Here is a 15,926-nt window from a genome sequence, read left to right on the forward strand (position 1 = left end):
TATGCTAATTACATCGTTGCTAAATCTACACCGCCTAGTTTCACATACCAACAAAATAAAAAGTTCTTCTATGATTTAAGACATTACTTTTGGGACGATCCACACCTTTATAAAGGAGTAGATGGTATTATTAGACGTTGTGTACCTGAGCATGAACAGGGACAAATCCTATACAAGTGTCACTCCCAGGCCTACAGAGGACATCACGCTGGATATAGAACTACACACAAGGTATAATAATCTGGTTTTTATTGGCCTACTCTCTTCACGGATGCTCGTAAGTTTGTTTTGTCTTGTGATGAATGTCAAAGAATAGGTAATATTAGTAGACGTCAGGAAATGCCTATGAATTACTCTCTAGTTATTGAACCATTTGATGTTTGGGGTTTTGATTATATGGGACCTTTTCCAAAATCCAACCGGTATACTCATATTCTAGTTGCTGTTGATTATTTTACTAAGTGGGTAGAAGCTATTCCAGCTAGTAGTGCTGATCATAACACTTCTATTAAAATGCAGAAAGAAGTTATTTTCCCTAGATTTGGAGTCCCTAGATATTTAATCACTGATGGTGGTTCACATTTTATTGATGGTGCTTTCCGTAAATTGCTTGCTAGGTATGATGTTAATCAGAGAGTTGTATCTCCTTATCATCCTCAGTCTAGTGGGCAAGTAGAATTAAGCAATAGGTAAATTAAGTTGATCTTGCAAAAGACCGTTAATAGATCTAGAAAGATTTGGTCTAAGAAACTTGACGATGCATTACGGGCTTATAGAACTTCTTACAAAAACCCTATGGGTATGTATACTTATAAAATGGTTTACGATAAAGCTTGTTACTTACCTCTAGAGCTAGAACATAAAGCTTATTGGGCAATTAAAGAGCTTAATTATGATTTCAAACTTGCCGATGAGAAGAGGTTATTTGACATTAGCTCACTTGATGAATGGAGAACCCAGGCCTATGAGAATGCTAAGTTGTTTACAGAAAAAGTTAAGAGATGGCATGATAGAAGGATACAAAAGCGTGAATTTAATGTGGGTGATAATGTACTGCTATACAACTCTTGTTCATGATTTTTTGCAGGAAAACTTTTCTCTAAATGGAAAGGGCCTTACATTATCGAGGAAGTATATCGTTCCGTTGCCATCAAGATCAACAATGCCAGAGGCACAAATCCAAAGGATGTAAATGGGCAAAGGATCAAACATTATGTGTCAACTACTCCCATAAATGTTGAAACTAATATTATCAATACCATAACTCCGGAAGAGTACATTAGAGAGACCTATCAGAACGCCTTAGACCCCGAAAAGGAATAGGTATGTTCTAAGGTAAGAAAACTAACTCCAAAACATTTTCGATGGCAATTTATACGAGTTTTGGAATATAAAAAAGGAAAATTAATAGCAGTCCGAAGCATGCACGAGGAGGCGACAAGCCCAGAGGGCGCGACCTACCCCCCTGGCTGCGCCCTACAGGCTTGTGGCCATCCCGTGCACCCTTCGAACTTTGTTTTCTTGTGGAAGACTCCTTTGGGTCGACAAAAAGTCATTATATAATCTCCTGAAGGTTTTGACCTTTGTATATCGACACTATCTCTTGTTTTTGTTTTGAGCTGTTTCTCGAGAAAATTTAGAGTAAGATGTCGTCCCAAGATTCCGATGGGGAGAGCTATGTATCACACTATCTTGCCAACCCCAAACTCTACACGGACATAAATCCCTATGGATTGTGCTCGAAGGAGGAACGAGAGACATACAAGTATGCGGAAGAGAGTTCGTATGAAGAGGATATTTCCTTACCTCAACCCGAAGTTATGCATGTGGAGTTCAAGAAGTCGAGCCTCCCAAATACAAGTTGAAAACCCAAGGTGCTATTTATCCCTTCTCGTTTTGTATAGGAGAGCAAGGGTGAATTATGTCAAAAGATATTAAGGCTCGAACTGGAAGTAGACGATCCGAGGGAACAAAATTTCATGCTTAAGTGGAAACTCAATCAGCTTTCAACCTCACCAACAACTCCGACATCACCACCTCCGAAGGAAGACAACTAAACACATGGGTATGGGCACCCCCCTTGGCTTGTGCCAAGCTTGGGGGAGGTGCCCTGGTATCATATCACCATCACACCTTTTTAATTTTTTTTGTTTTATTTTGTTTTTCTTCGCTCGATCTTTTTAGTTATATCTTGATCTAGTAGAACAAAGTTTTAGTGTGATCTAGTTTTGATTTTTCTTTTTTGTTTCCCCCTATGTAAGCAAGTCTGAGAGTTATATAATAAAGAGTAGTTTTGAGTCAAGGTCTTTGCTTGCTTGCATATGATCTTGAGAAAAAGAAATAAAAGAAGTATAGAATAAAAGCAATAGAGCATACATAATGATCTTATCGGGAGTGATGAATTCACATATAAAAAGTATATTGAATGAAATTTGTTGTGAGTCGACAAACAAAGCTATTGGTCATTGTTGCAATTACAAGGAAGTAATAAAGAAAGAGAGGTTCACATATAAATATATTATCTTAGACATCTTTTGTGATTGTGAGAACCCATTAAAATATCATATGCCAAAAGGTTGATATTGGACAAGTAAGACAACATAATGAGTTATGATTGCTTATTTCTGGATAGAAATTATATGGTTATAGATCCTTCAACATGTTTCACTTGCTTCCACCTCATATTAGCTAAAAGAAGCTCCCGCACCAAGTAGAGATACTACTTGTGCATCCAAAAACTTTTAACCCACTTTTGCCTTGAGAGTCCACCATACCTACCTATGGATTGAGTAAGATCCTTCAAGTAAGTTGTCATTGATGCAAGCAATAAAAATTTCTCCTTAAATATGTGTAGTTTATTAGTGCGAGTAAAATAAATTTTATACAAACTTGTGATATATAAGACATAATAGTGACAGATTGCATAATAAAGTTCTTTATCACAAGCGACAATATAAAGTGATTTTCTTTTGCATTAAGAGATTGTGCATCCAACTATAAAAATCACATGCCAACCTATGCTTCCCTCTATGAAGGGCCTATCTTTTACTTCTACTTTTTAGTATTTACCATTATATAAGAGTCGCGGTGATCTTTACCATTGCCTTTATTTCGCATTTATCTTTTGGCAAGCGTCATGTGTTGGGCAATGATCTAGACAAATATATCCACTCAGATGTGGGTGATCATGATTTATTATTGTTGACATTACCCTTGAGGTGAATAGTTGGGAGGCAAAATATAAGCCCCTATCTTTCTATGTGTACAATTGAAGCTTTGACCTCATAGGTACCGCATGAGTGTTAGCAATTATGAAAGACTATAAGATGATTGAGTATGTAGATTTGCTTTACAAGCTCTTATATTGACTCTTTCCTATGTTACGATAAATTGGAATTTCTTCAATGACTGAAATCATAGTTTGTTAGTTCTCAATAGAGTTCTCGATTCATACTTCACCTTGTGAATGAATTGTCACTTAAGTATATGATAATCTATGTCAATGTGTATTGATGTTCTAAAGATAATCATGATGCCCTCATGTCCATATTTTATTTTATCGACACCTCTGTCTCTAAACATGTGGCCATATTTATTGATCTCGGCTTTCGCCTGAGGACAAGCAAGGTCTAAGCTTGGGGGAGTTGATACGTCCATTTTGCATCATGCTTTTATATCATTATTTATTGCATTATGGGCTGTTATTACACATTATGGTACAATACTCATGCCTTTTCTCTCTTGTTTTACAAGATTTACATGAAGAGGGAGAATGCCGGTAGCTGGAATTCTGGATTGGAAAAGGTGCAAATCCGAGAGACCTATTCTCCACAGCTCCAAAATTCCTGAAAATTTACAGAGAACAGTTCTAGAATTTTTAAAAAATAATGGATGAAAGAAATACCGGAGGAGACTCACCAGGTGGCCACAAGCCCACGGGGCGTGACCTACCCCCCTGGCCGCGCCATGCATGCTTGTGGGCCCCCTGGAAGGCCTCCGGTGCCCATTTTCTCCTATATGAAGGGTTTTTTACTTTGCTGTTAGCATCATATAGGTTGTGGTGTAGTCCTTGCCTGCACTTGTTGTATTTGTTGTTAGCATCATACAGGTTGCTGACGTAGTTGTTCGTCGAGAGAACCTTTTGTTGCTAACCCTATTTTGTTAAGAAGAGCGAAACATTGGTAGTTGCCTATTCACCCCCCTCTAGTCAACCATATCGATCCTTTCAATTGGTCTCTTTATTAAGGGTTTCACCACCCGAAGAGTATGGTTGACGATAGTGTGGTTGGGCACGAAGTATGGTTTCACCACCCGAAGTGCCAATGCCGTGCACTTGAGTTCGATCACATGGGGCGACTTGAATGAGGCTATGGCCTCACGCTAGACGACCATGATGACCGAAGTCAAGTCCATACTTAAAGAATTACTTGAGGGGATAAAAAATTCTCCCTACCCGTTGCTTGTGGTTAAACCAACCACATCGGAGTCGGAGGCCAATTTCGAAAATGAAACGGCTAAAGGTACTCGAACTTCTTTCCCTGTGGACAAGAATGGGACGGTAACCTTTACCTCGGTTCCTCCTCCCCCGGTCCATGGAGGACCGATCCCTACACCACATATTAATAACCTTGGTCCACCTCCTAAACTTGTTAAAGGTGATTTCTCTAATTGCGTCTTTTGCATCAAGTCTCATTTGAGTCCCAGCTCAAAAAATCTTTGTAGAATCATCGAACAAAGCTTCTACCCACATGATCCAAGCAACCTCACTCCAATAGATGAGGTGGATAATCAATAAAATCATTCTGATTTGTTCATCCTTCAATCAGCGGTTCCTCCCAAATATCTATCTCACTTGCGCCCCTTCACCTGTGCAAAAGGATTGTTGGGAGCACATGATGGTGTTGTAGAAGGGGAGCTCAAGCATTCAACGGTCCACCTTTGAAGTTGTTCTAGATTAGGTTGATGGGTTTGTGATTCTAGAAGATGAGGACCCCCGTGATCTCTATCGGAGCGTGACTCCTCTTGCCGTTGCTCTTCAGGATCATGGGAGCAGGGATACGGATGACACTTGGATCAGGCGCAAGTTTCTCAAGCCCATCATGCCGTTCAACAAAGCCATGTCCTCCGTCATTCGTCAAAGGCCGGATTTCCACACCTTGACCACAAGCAAAGTGTTGGATTAGTTCATTGCCATGAATATCATGAACAAGACCGCAAACAATGCTCTTGCTCGTGTCCGGTCGAAGATAGTCTCACCCAACCTTGCCTTGAGAGCCAAGGTCATTGCTGATGAAGAAGAAGAGGAAGAAGATGGCTGCCCCGAAGACACAAAGTATGCTTATCACGAGCACATGGCTCTTGCATCAAGGCAATTTTGGGGCAACAATAGAAACTTCGAACTATCATGTAGTCAACGAAAATGTGTATGTCAGATGTTCGCAACATCTACAGACGATGCTCAGGGTTTAGCACACCGAGCGATGCATTAAGGACAAAAGCCTTCTGTGGAGCAATGAGGACAATCCTCAGTTTATGGACCTAGTCCGCATAATTTCTACTATCATCTTTCAACTAAATTTTCTCTAGGAACATATTAGAAACAGTAGAGCTACAATGCAAGCTACAACATAATTTGAAAAGACCTTTTGACTATGTTCATGATAATGAGTTCAATTAATCATATTACTTAAGAACTCCCACTCAACTTGACACCCCTCTAGTCATTCAAGTGACGCATGATCCGAATTCACTAACCCAAGTCCGATCATCACGTGAGTTGAGTTCAGCTTCAATGGTGAACATCTCCTTGTTGATCATATCAACTATATGATTCATGCTCGACTTTTCAGTCTCTTGTGTTCCGAGGCCATGTCCATACATGCTAGGCTTGTCAATTTTAACCCGAGTGTTCCGTGCGTGCAATTGTTTTGCACCCGTTGTATGTGAACGTTCAGTCTATCACACCTGATCATCACGTGGTGTCTCAAAACGACGAACTCTCGCAACAGTGCACAGTCGGGGAGAACACAATTTTGTCTTGAAATTTTAGTGAGGGATCACCTTATAATGCTACCGTCGTCCTAAGCAAAACTAGGTGCATAAAAGGAGATCATTGTTATCATGGCTTATGTGATAGGAGATCATTCTGCTTTGTTCATCCTTCAATCAGCGGTTCCTCCCGAATATCTATCTCACATGCGCCCCTTCACCCGTGCGAAGGATTGTTGGGAGCACATGATGGTGTTGTACAAGGGGAGCTCAAGCATTCAACGGTCCAGCTTTGAAGTGGTTCTAGATGAGGTTGATGGGTTTGTGATGCTAGAAGATCAGGACCCCCGTGATCCCTATGAGAGGGTGACTGCTCTTGCCGTTGCTCTTCAGGATCATGGGAGCAGGGATATGGATGACACTTGGATCAGGCGCAAGTTTCTCAAGGCCATCATGCCGTTCAACAAAGCCATGTCCTCCGTCATTCGTCAAAGGCCGGATTTCCACACCTTGACCTCAATCGAAGTGTTGGATGAGTTCATTGCCATGAATATCATGAACAAGACCGCCGACAATGCTCTTGCTCGTGTCCGTTCGAAGATAGCCTCACCAAACATTGCCTTGAGAGCCAAGGTCATTGCTGATGAAGAAGAAGAGGAAGAAGATGGCTGCCCCGAAGACACAAAGTATTCTTATCATGAGCACATGGTTCTTGCATCAAGGAAATTTTGGACTATCATGTAGTCATCGAAAACGTGTATGTCAGATGTTTGCAACATCTACAAACGATGATGAGGGTTTAGCACACCGAGCGATGCATTAAGTGTTGGAAATATTCCCTAGAGGCAATAATAAAATGGTTATTATCATATTTCCTTGTTCATGATAATAGTCTATTTTCATGCTATAATTGTATTAACAGGAAACAGTAATACATGTGTGAATAAATAGATCACAATGTGTCCCTAGCAAGCCTCTAGTTGGCTAGCTCGTTAGTCAATAGATGATCATGGTTTCCTGGTCATGGGCATTAGATGTCATTGATAACGGGATCACATCATTGGGAGAATGATGTGATGGACAAGACCCAATCCTAAGCATAGCACTAGATCGTATTGTTCGTATGCTAAACCTTTTCTAATGTGAAGTGTCTTTTTTCTTCGACCGTGAGATTGTGCAACTCCCGGATATCGTAGGAGTGCTTTGGGTGTATCAAACGTCACAACGTAACCGGGTGACTATAAAGGTGCACTACGGGTATCTCTGAAAGTGTCTGTTGGGTTGGTACGAATCGATATCGGGATTTGTCACTCCGTGTGACGGAGAGGTATCTCTGGGCCCACTCGGTAGAACATCATCATGAGCTCAATGTGACTAAGGAGTTGGTCACACGATGACGTGCTACGGAACGAGTAAAGAGACTTACCGGTAACGAGTTGAACAAGGTATAGGTATACCGACGATTGGATCTCGGGCAAGTTCTATAACGACACACAAAGGGAATCGTATAGGGGGTTGATTGAATCCCTGACATCGTGGTTCATCCGATGAGATCATCCTGGAGCTAGTGGGAGCCACCATGGGTATCCAGACCCCGCTGATGGTTATTGGCCGGAGAGGCGTCTCGGTCATGTCTGCCTGTCTCCCGAACCCGTAGGGTCTACACACTTAAGGTTCGATGACACTAGGGTTATAAAGAATTGTTATACGAGGTTACCGAAAGTTGTTCGGAGTCCCGAATGAGATCCCGGACGTCACGAGGAGCTCCGGAATGGTCCGAAGGTAAAGATTGATATATAGGATGCATGATTTCGGACACCGGAAGTGATTCGGGCGTCACCGTTAACGTACCGGGACCACCGGGGCCACCGGAGGTGGCCCCAGGCTCCACCGAAGGGTGGCAACGACCCCAAGAGGCTAGATGGGCCATGTGAGGGAGGGAACCAGCCCCTAGGTGGGCAGGTGTGCCTCCCACACCCTGCCCGACGCGCAAGTGGTGGGGAGTGGGGGCAACCCTAGGCGCAGGTGGGCCTTAGGCGCAGGTGCGCCACCCCCTCCCACCCTAGCCGCCGCCCCCCTTTCCCATCTGGTGGCTGCCGCACCACCTAGGGGGGAACCCTAGGGGTGGCGCACCCCCCTCCCCCTCCTCCTATAAATAGAGAGGGGTTTTGGCCCTTGGGAGACAGACTTCTCCCTCTCCATCGGCGCAGCCCTGCCCTTCTTCCTCCTCCTCTCTGACGGTGCTTGGCGAAGCCCTGCCGGGAGACCTCGTCTCTCCATCGACACCACGCCGTCGTGCTGCTGGAGTTCTTCCCCAACCTCTCCTTCCTCCTTGCTGGATCAAGGTGCAGGAGACGTCACTGGACTGCACGTGTGTTGAACGAGGAGGTGTCGTAGTTCGGCACTAGATCGGAATCGCTGCGAGTACGACTCCATCAACCGTGTTCTAGCAACGCTTCCGCTTAGGGATCTTCAAAGGTATGAAGATGCTCTTACCCCTCTCTCGTTGCTGGTCTCTCCATAGGAAGATCTGAATATGCGTAGGAAAATTTTGAATTTATGCTATGTTACCCTACAGTGGTATCAGAGCCAGGTTTTCTATGCGTAGATTCTATGCACGAGTAGAACACAAAAGTTGTTGGCGATGATTTGTCAATTTGCTTGCCACTACTAGTATTATTCTTTTATGGTGGTATTGTGGGATGAAGCGGCCCGGACCGGCTTTACACGTACACTTACGTGAGACTGGTTCCACCGACGGACATGCACACCGTGCATAATGGTGGCTAGCGGGTGTCTGTCTCTCCTACTCTAGTCAGATTGGATTTGATGAAAAGGGTCCTTATGAAGGGTAAATAGATTTGGCATATCATCATTGTGGCTGTCATGTAGGTAAGCAGGCGTTCTTTCTAGAAACCCAAATCAGCCACATAAAACTTGCAACAACAATTAGAGGACGTCTAACTTGTTTTTGGAGGGTTTGACATGTGATATGATATGGCCAAAGTTGTGATGTTGCATGTATGATGTATGAGATGATCATGTTATTGTAATAGGTTTCACGACTTGCATGTCGATGAGTATGACAACCGGCAGGAGCCATAGGAGTTGTCTTAATTTATTGTATGAGATGCAACGCCGTGTGCTTACTACTTTTACTTCATTGCTAACGGTTAACTGTAGTAGTAGTGATAGTAGTAGTTGGCGTGACGACTTCACGGAGACACGATGATGGAGATCATGGTGTAACGCCGGTGACGATGATGATCATGCGATGCCTGAAGATGGAGATCGAAAGGGCAAAGATGATAATGGCCATATCATGTCACTATATGATTGCATTGTGATGTTTATCATGTTTTTCATCTTATTGCTTAGAACGACGGTAGCATAATAAAATGATCCCTCTTAAAATTTCGAGAACGTATTCCCCTAAGTGTGGACCGTTGCGAAGGTTTGTTGTCTCGAAGCACCACGTGATGATCGGGTGTGATAGATTCTAACGTTCGCATATAATGGGTCTAAGCCAGATTTACACACGCGAAACACCTAGGTTGACTCGACGAGCTTAGCATGTACAGACATGACCTCGAATACAAGATACCGAAAGGTCGAACATGAGTCGTATGGTTGAATACGACCAACATGAAGTTGCTCACCATGGTGACTAGTCCGTCTCACGTGATGATTGGACACGGGTTAGTCAACATGGATCATGTATCACTTAGATGACTAGAGGGATGTCGATTTAAATGGGAGTTCATACTTAATTTCATTAAATGAACTTAATTGTCATGAACTTAGTCTAAAAGGTTGTCTTTATAAATATTGTAGATGGCCAACGTCAACCTCAATTTCAACGCATTCCTAGAGAAAAACAAGCTGAAAGATGATGGTAGCAACTATGCGGACTGGGTTCGCAACTTGAAGCTCATCCTTGAAGCAGCTAAAAAGGCTTATGTCCTTGATGCGCCGCTAGGTGACCCTCCCGCTCCCGCAGCAGCCCAGGACATTCTGAACGTCTCGCAAACGCGGAGTGATGACTACTCTCTGGTTAGGTGTGGCATGTTATACAGTTTAGAAACGGGGCTCCAAAGGCGTTTTGAGCAACACGGAGCATATGAGATGTTCCAAGAGCTGAAGCTGGTTTTTCAAGCTCATGCCCGTGCCGAGAGATATGAAGTCTCCGACAAGTTCTTTAGCTATAAGATGGAGGAGAACAGTTATGTCAGTGAGCACATACTCAAAATGTCTGGGTTACACGGTCGCGTGACTTCACTTGGAATCGAACTTCCGAATGATGCTATAATTCACAGAATCCTCCAGTCACTCCCACCAAGCTACAAAGGCTTTGTGCTTAACTACAACATGCAAGGGATGGAGAAGACCATTCCCGAGTTGTACTCGATGCTCAAGTCTGCATAAGTAGAAATCAAGAAAGAGCATCAAGTGTTGGTGGTCAACAAGACCACTAGTTTCAAGAAGGGCAAGGGTAAGAAGAACTTCAAGAAAGACGGCAAAGCTGTTGCCGCGCCCGGTAAGCCAGATGCCGGGAAGAAGAAAAAGAATGGATCCAAGCCTGAGACTGAGTGCTTCTATTGCAAGGGAAAGGGTCACTGGAAGCGGAACTGCCCCAAATACTTAGCGGACAAGAAGGCCGGCAACGTTAAAGGTATATGTGATATACATGTTATTGATGTGTACCTTACCAGCGCTCGTAGTAGCTCCTTGGTATTTGATATCGGTGTGGTTGCTCACATTTGCAACTCAAAGCAGGAATTGCGGAATAAGCGGAGACTGGCCAAGGACGAGGTGACGATGCGCGTCGGGAATGGTTCAAAGGTCGATGTGATCGCCGTCGGCACGCTACCTCTACATCTACCATCGGGATTAGTCTTAAACCTTAATAATTGTTATTTAGTACCAGCTTTACGCATGAACATTGTATCAGGGTCTTGCTTAATGCGAGACGGCTACTCATTTAAGTCAGAGAATAATGGTTGTTCTATTTATATGAGTGATATGTTTTATGGTCATGCTCCGCTCGTGAAGGTTTATTCTTGATGAATCTCGATCGTGATGTTACACATATTCATAGTGTGAGTACCAAAATATGTAAAGTTGAAAATGATAGTCCCACATACTTGTGGAACTACCGCCTTGGTCATATCGGCGTTAAGCGCATGAAGAAGCTCCATCCTGATGGACTATTAGAGTCTCTTGACTTTGAATCATTTGACACATGCGAACCGTGCCTCATGGGAAAGATGACTAAGACTCCATTCTCAGGAATAATGGGGAGAACAACCGACTTATTCGAAATAATACATACTGATGTGTGTGGTCCAATGAACGTTGAAGCTCGCGGTGGCTATCGTTATGTTCTCACTCTCACCGATGATTTGAGTAGGTATGGGTATATCTACTTGATGAAGCCCAAATCTGAGACATTTGAAAAGTTCAAGGAATTTCAGAGTGAGGTCGAGAATCAACGTGACAGAAAAATCAAGTGTCTACGATCTAATCGTGGAGGAGAATATTTGAGTCACGAGTTTGGCACACACCTAAGGAATTGTGGAGTCGTTTCACAACTGACGCCGCCTCGCACACCGCAACGCAACGGAGTGTCTGAACGTCGTAATCGCACTTTATTAGATATCGTACGATCTATGATGTCTCTTACCGACTTACCGCTATCATTTTGGGGATACGCATTAGAAACTGCAACATTCACTTTAAATAGGGCACCGTCTAAATCCGTTGAGACGATACCGTATGAACTATGGTCTGGCAAGAAACCTAAGTTGTCGTTTCTTAAAGTTTGGGGCTGCGATGCTTATGTGAAGAAACTTCAACCAGAAAAGCTCGAACCCAAAGTGGAGAAATGTGTATTCATAGGATACCCTAAGGAAACTATTGGGTATACCTTCTATCTTAGATCCGAAGGTAAAACCTTTGTTGCCAAGAACGGATCCTTTCTAGAGAAAGAGTTTCTCTCGAAAGAAGTAAGTGGGAGGAAGGTAGAACTTGATGAGGTAATTACACCCCCTCTCGAACAGGATAGTAGCGCAGCGCGGGAAGTTTTTCCTGTGGCGCCTACACCAACTGAAGAGGAAGTTAATGATGATGATCATGAAGCTTCGGATCAAGTTACTAGTGAACCGCGAAGGTCCACAAGGGCACGCTCCGTACCAGAGTGGTACGACAACCCTGTGATGGAAATCATGTTGTTGGACAACGGTGAACCTTCGAACTATGAAGAAGCGATGGCGGGCCCGGATTCCAACAAATGGCTTGAAGCTATGAAATCCGAGATAGGATCCATGTATGAGAACAAAGTATGGACTTTGGTGGACTTGCCCGATGACCGGCGAGCCATAGAAAATAAATGGATCTTCAAGAAGAAGACTGATGCAAACGGTAATATAACCGTTTATAAATCTCGACTTGTCGCAAAGGGTTTTCGACAAATTCAAGGAGTTGACTACGAAGAGACTTTCTCTCCCGTAGCGAAGCTGAAATCAGTCTGAATCATGTTAGCAATTGCCGCCTTTTATGATCATGAAATTTGGCAAATGGACGTCAAAACAGCGTTCCTTAACGGGAACCTTAAGGAAGAGTTGTATATGATGCAACCAGAAGGTTTTGTCGACCCTAAGGGTGCTGACAAAGTGTGCAAGCTCCAGCGCTCCATCTATGGGCTGGTGCAAGCATCTCGGAGTTGGAACATTCGCTTTAATGAGGTGAATAAAGCGTTTGGGTTCATACAGGTTTATGGAGAAGCCTGTATGTACAAGAAAGTGGGTGGGAGCTCTGTAGCTTTCCTCATACTGTATGTGGATGACATATTATTGATGGGAAACAATACAGAAATGTTGGAGAGCATAAAGACCTATTTGAACAAGAGTTTTCCAATGAAGGACCTTGGAGAAGCTGCATACATATTAGGCATCAAGATGTATAGAGATAGATCGAGACGCCTCATAGGTCTTTCGCAAAGCACATACCTTGACAAGATATTGAAGAAGTTCAATATGGAAAACTCAAAGAAAGGGTTCTTGCCAGTTTTCCAAGGTATGAGATGGAGTAAGACTCAGTCGCCGACCACGGCAGCAGATAGAGAGAAGATGAGTTTTGTCCCCTACGCTTCAGCCGTAGGCTCTCTTATGTATGCCATGTTGTGTACGAGACCTGATATAAACCTTGCCATAAGTTTGGTAGGGAGGTACCAAAGTGATCCCGGTATGGAACACTTGACAGCGGTCAAGAATATCCTTAAGTACCTGAAAAGGACTAAGGAAATGTTTCTCGTTTATGGAGGTGACGAAGAGCTCGTCATAAAGGGTTACGTCGACGCTAGCTTCGACACAGATCCGGATGACTCTAAGTCACAGACCGGATATGTATATGTTTTGAATGGTGGGGCAGTGAGCTGGTACAGCAGCAAGCAAGAAGTCGTGGCAGCATCTACATGTGAAGCGAAGTACATAGCTGCTTCAGAAGCGGCTCATGAAGGAATTTGGATGAAGGAGCTCATCACCGACCTTGGAGTGGTTCCAAGCGCGTCGGGTCCAATGACACTCTTCTGTGATAACACTGGGGCCATTGCCATAGCCAAGGAGCCCAGGTTTCACCGGAAGACGAAGCACATCAAACGCCGCTACAACTCCATCCAGGACCATGTCCAGAGTGGAGTAATAGATATTTGTAAAGTACACACGGATCTGAATATTGCAGACCCATTGACTAAACCTCTTCCACGAGCAAAACATGATCAACACCATATTGTTATGGGTGTTCGATACATCACAATGTAACTAGATTATTGACTCTAGTGCAAGTGGGAGATTGTTGGAAATATGCCCTAGAGGCAAAAATAAAATGGTTATTATCATATTTCCTTGTTCATGATAATAGTCTATTGTTCATGCTATAATTGTATTAACTGGAAACAGTAATACATGTGTGAATAAATAGATCACAATGTGTCCCTTGGCTAGCTCGTTACTCAATAGATGATCATGGTTTCCTGGTCATGGGCATTAGATGTCATTGATAACGGGATCACATCATTGGGAGAATGATCTGATGGACAAGACCCAATCCTAAGCATAGAACTAGATCGTATTGTTCGTATGCTAAAGCTTTTCTAATGTCAAGTGTCTTTTCCTTTGACCGTGAGATTGTGCAACTCCCGGGTACCGTAGGAGTGCTTTGGGTGTATCAAACGTCACAACGTAACTGGGTGACTAGAAAGGTGCACTACGGGTATCTCTGAAAGTGTCTGTTGGGTTGGTACGAATCTAGATCGGGGTTTGTCACTCCGTGTGACGGAGAGGTATCTCTGGGCCCCCTCGGTAGAACATCATCATAAGCTCAATGTGACTAACGAGTTGGTCACACAATGACGTGCTATGGAACGAGTAAAGAGACTTACCAGTAACGAGATTGAACAAGGTATAGGTATACCGACGATCGAATCTCGGGCAAGTTCTATACCGACAGACAAAGGGAGTCGTATACGGGATTGATTGAATCCTTCACATCGTGGTTCATCTGATGAGATCATCGTGGAGCAAGTGGAGGCCACCATGGGTATCCAGACCCTGTTGATGGTTATTGGCCGGAGAGGCGTCTCGGTCATGTCTGCGTGTCTCCCGAACCCGTAGGGTATACACACTTAAGGTTCGATGACGCTAGGGCTATAGGGAATTGTTATATGAGGTTACCGAAAGTTGTTCAAAGTCCCGGATGAGATCCCGGATGTCACAAGGAGCTCCGTAATGGTCCGGAGGTAAAGATTGATATATAGGATGGATGGTTTTGGACACCGGAAGTGTTTCGGGCGTCACCGTTAACGTACCGGGACCACCGGGGCCACCGGAGGTGGCCCCGGGGGTCCACCAAAGCGGGGCAACGACCACAAGAGGCTCGATGGGCCAAGTGCGGGAGGGAACCAGCCCCTAGGTGGGCTGGTGCACCTCCCACACCCAGCCCAAAGCGCAAGTGGTGGGGAGAGGGGGCAACCCTAGGCGCAGGTGGGCCTTAGGCCCACGAGGTGGTCCACCACCCCTCCCACCCTAGCCGCCGCCCATTTTCCCATCTGGTGGCTGCCGCACCACCTAGGGGGGAACCCTAGGGGTGCCGCACCCCCCTCCCCCTCCTCCTATAAATAGAGAGGGGTTTTGGCCCTTGGGAGACAGACTTCTCCCTCTCCCTCGGCGCAGCCCTGCCCTTCTTCCTCCTCCTCTCTGCCGGTGCTTGGCGAAGCCCTGCCGGGAGACCTCGTCTCTCCAACGACACCACACCCTCATGCTTCTGGAGTTCTTCCCCAACCTCTCCCTCCTCCTTGCTGGATCAAGGTGTGGGAGACGTCACCGGGCTGCACGTCTGTTGAACGCGAAGGTTCCGTAGTTCGGCACTAGATCGGAACCGCTGCGAGTACGACTCCATCAACCGCGTTCTAGCAACGCTTCCGCTTAGCGATCTTCAAAGGTATGAAGATGCTCTTACCCCTCTCTCGTTGCTGGTCTCTCCATAGGAAGATCTGAATATGTGTAGGAAAATTTTGAATTTATGCTACGTTACCCTACATTAAGGACATAAAGTCTTATGTGCATCAATGAGGACAATCCTCAGTTTACGGACCTATTCCACATAATTGCTACTATCATCTTTCAACTAAAATTTTTCTAGGAACATATTAGAAACAGTAGAGCTACAACGCAAGCTAAAACATAATTTGCAAAGACCTTTTGACTATGTTCATGATAATTAGTTCAATTAATCATATTACTTAAGAACTCCCACTCAAATTGACACCCCTCTAGTCATTTAAGTGACGCATGATCCAAATTCACTAACTCAAGCCCGGTCATCACGTTAGTTGAGTTTAGCTTCAATGGTGAACATCTCCTTGTTGATCATATCAACTATAT

The sequence above is a fragment of the Hordeum vulgare genome, chromosome 4H, assembly GCF_904849725.1.
Source record: "Hordeum vulgare subsp. vulgare chromosome 4H, MorexV3_pseudomolecules_assembly, whole genome shotgun sequence".
Taxonomy (NCBI): domain Eukaryota; kingdom Viridiplantae; phylum Streptophyta; class Magnoliopsida; order Poales; family Poaceae; genus Hordeum; species Hordeum vulgare.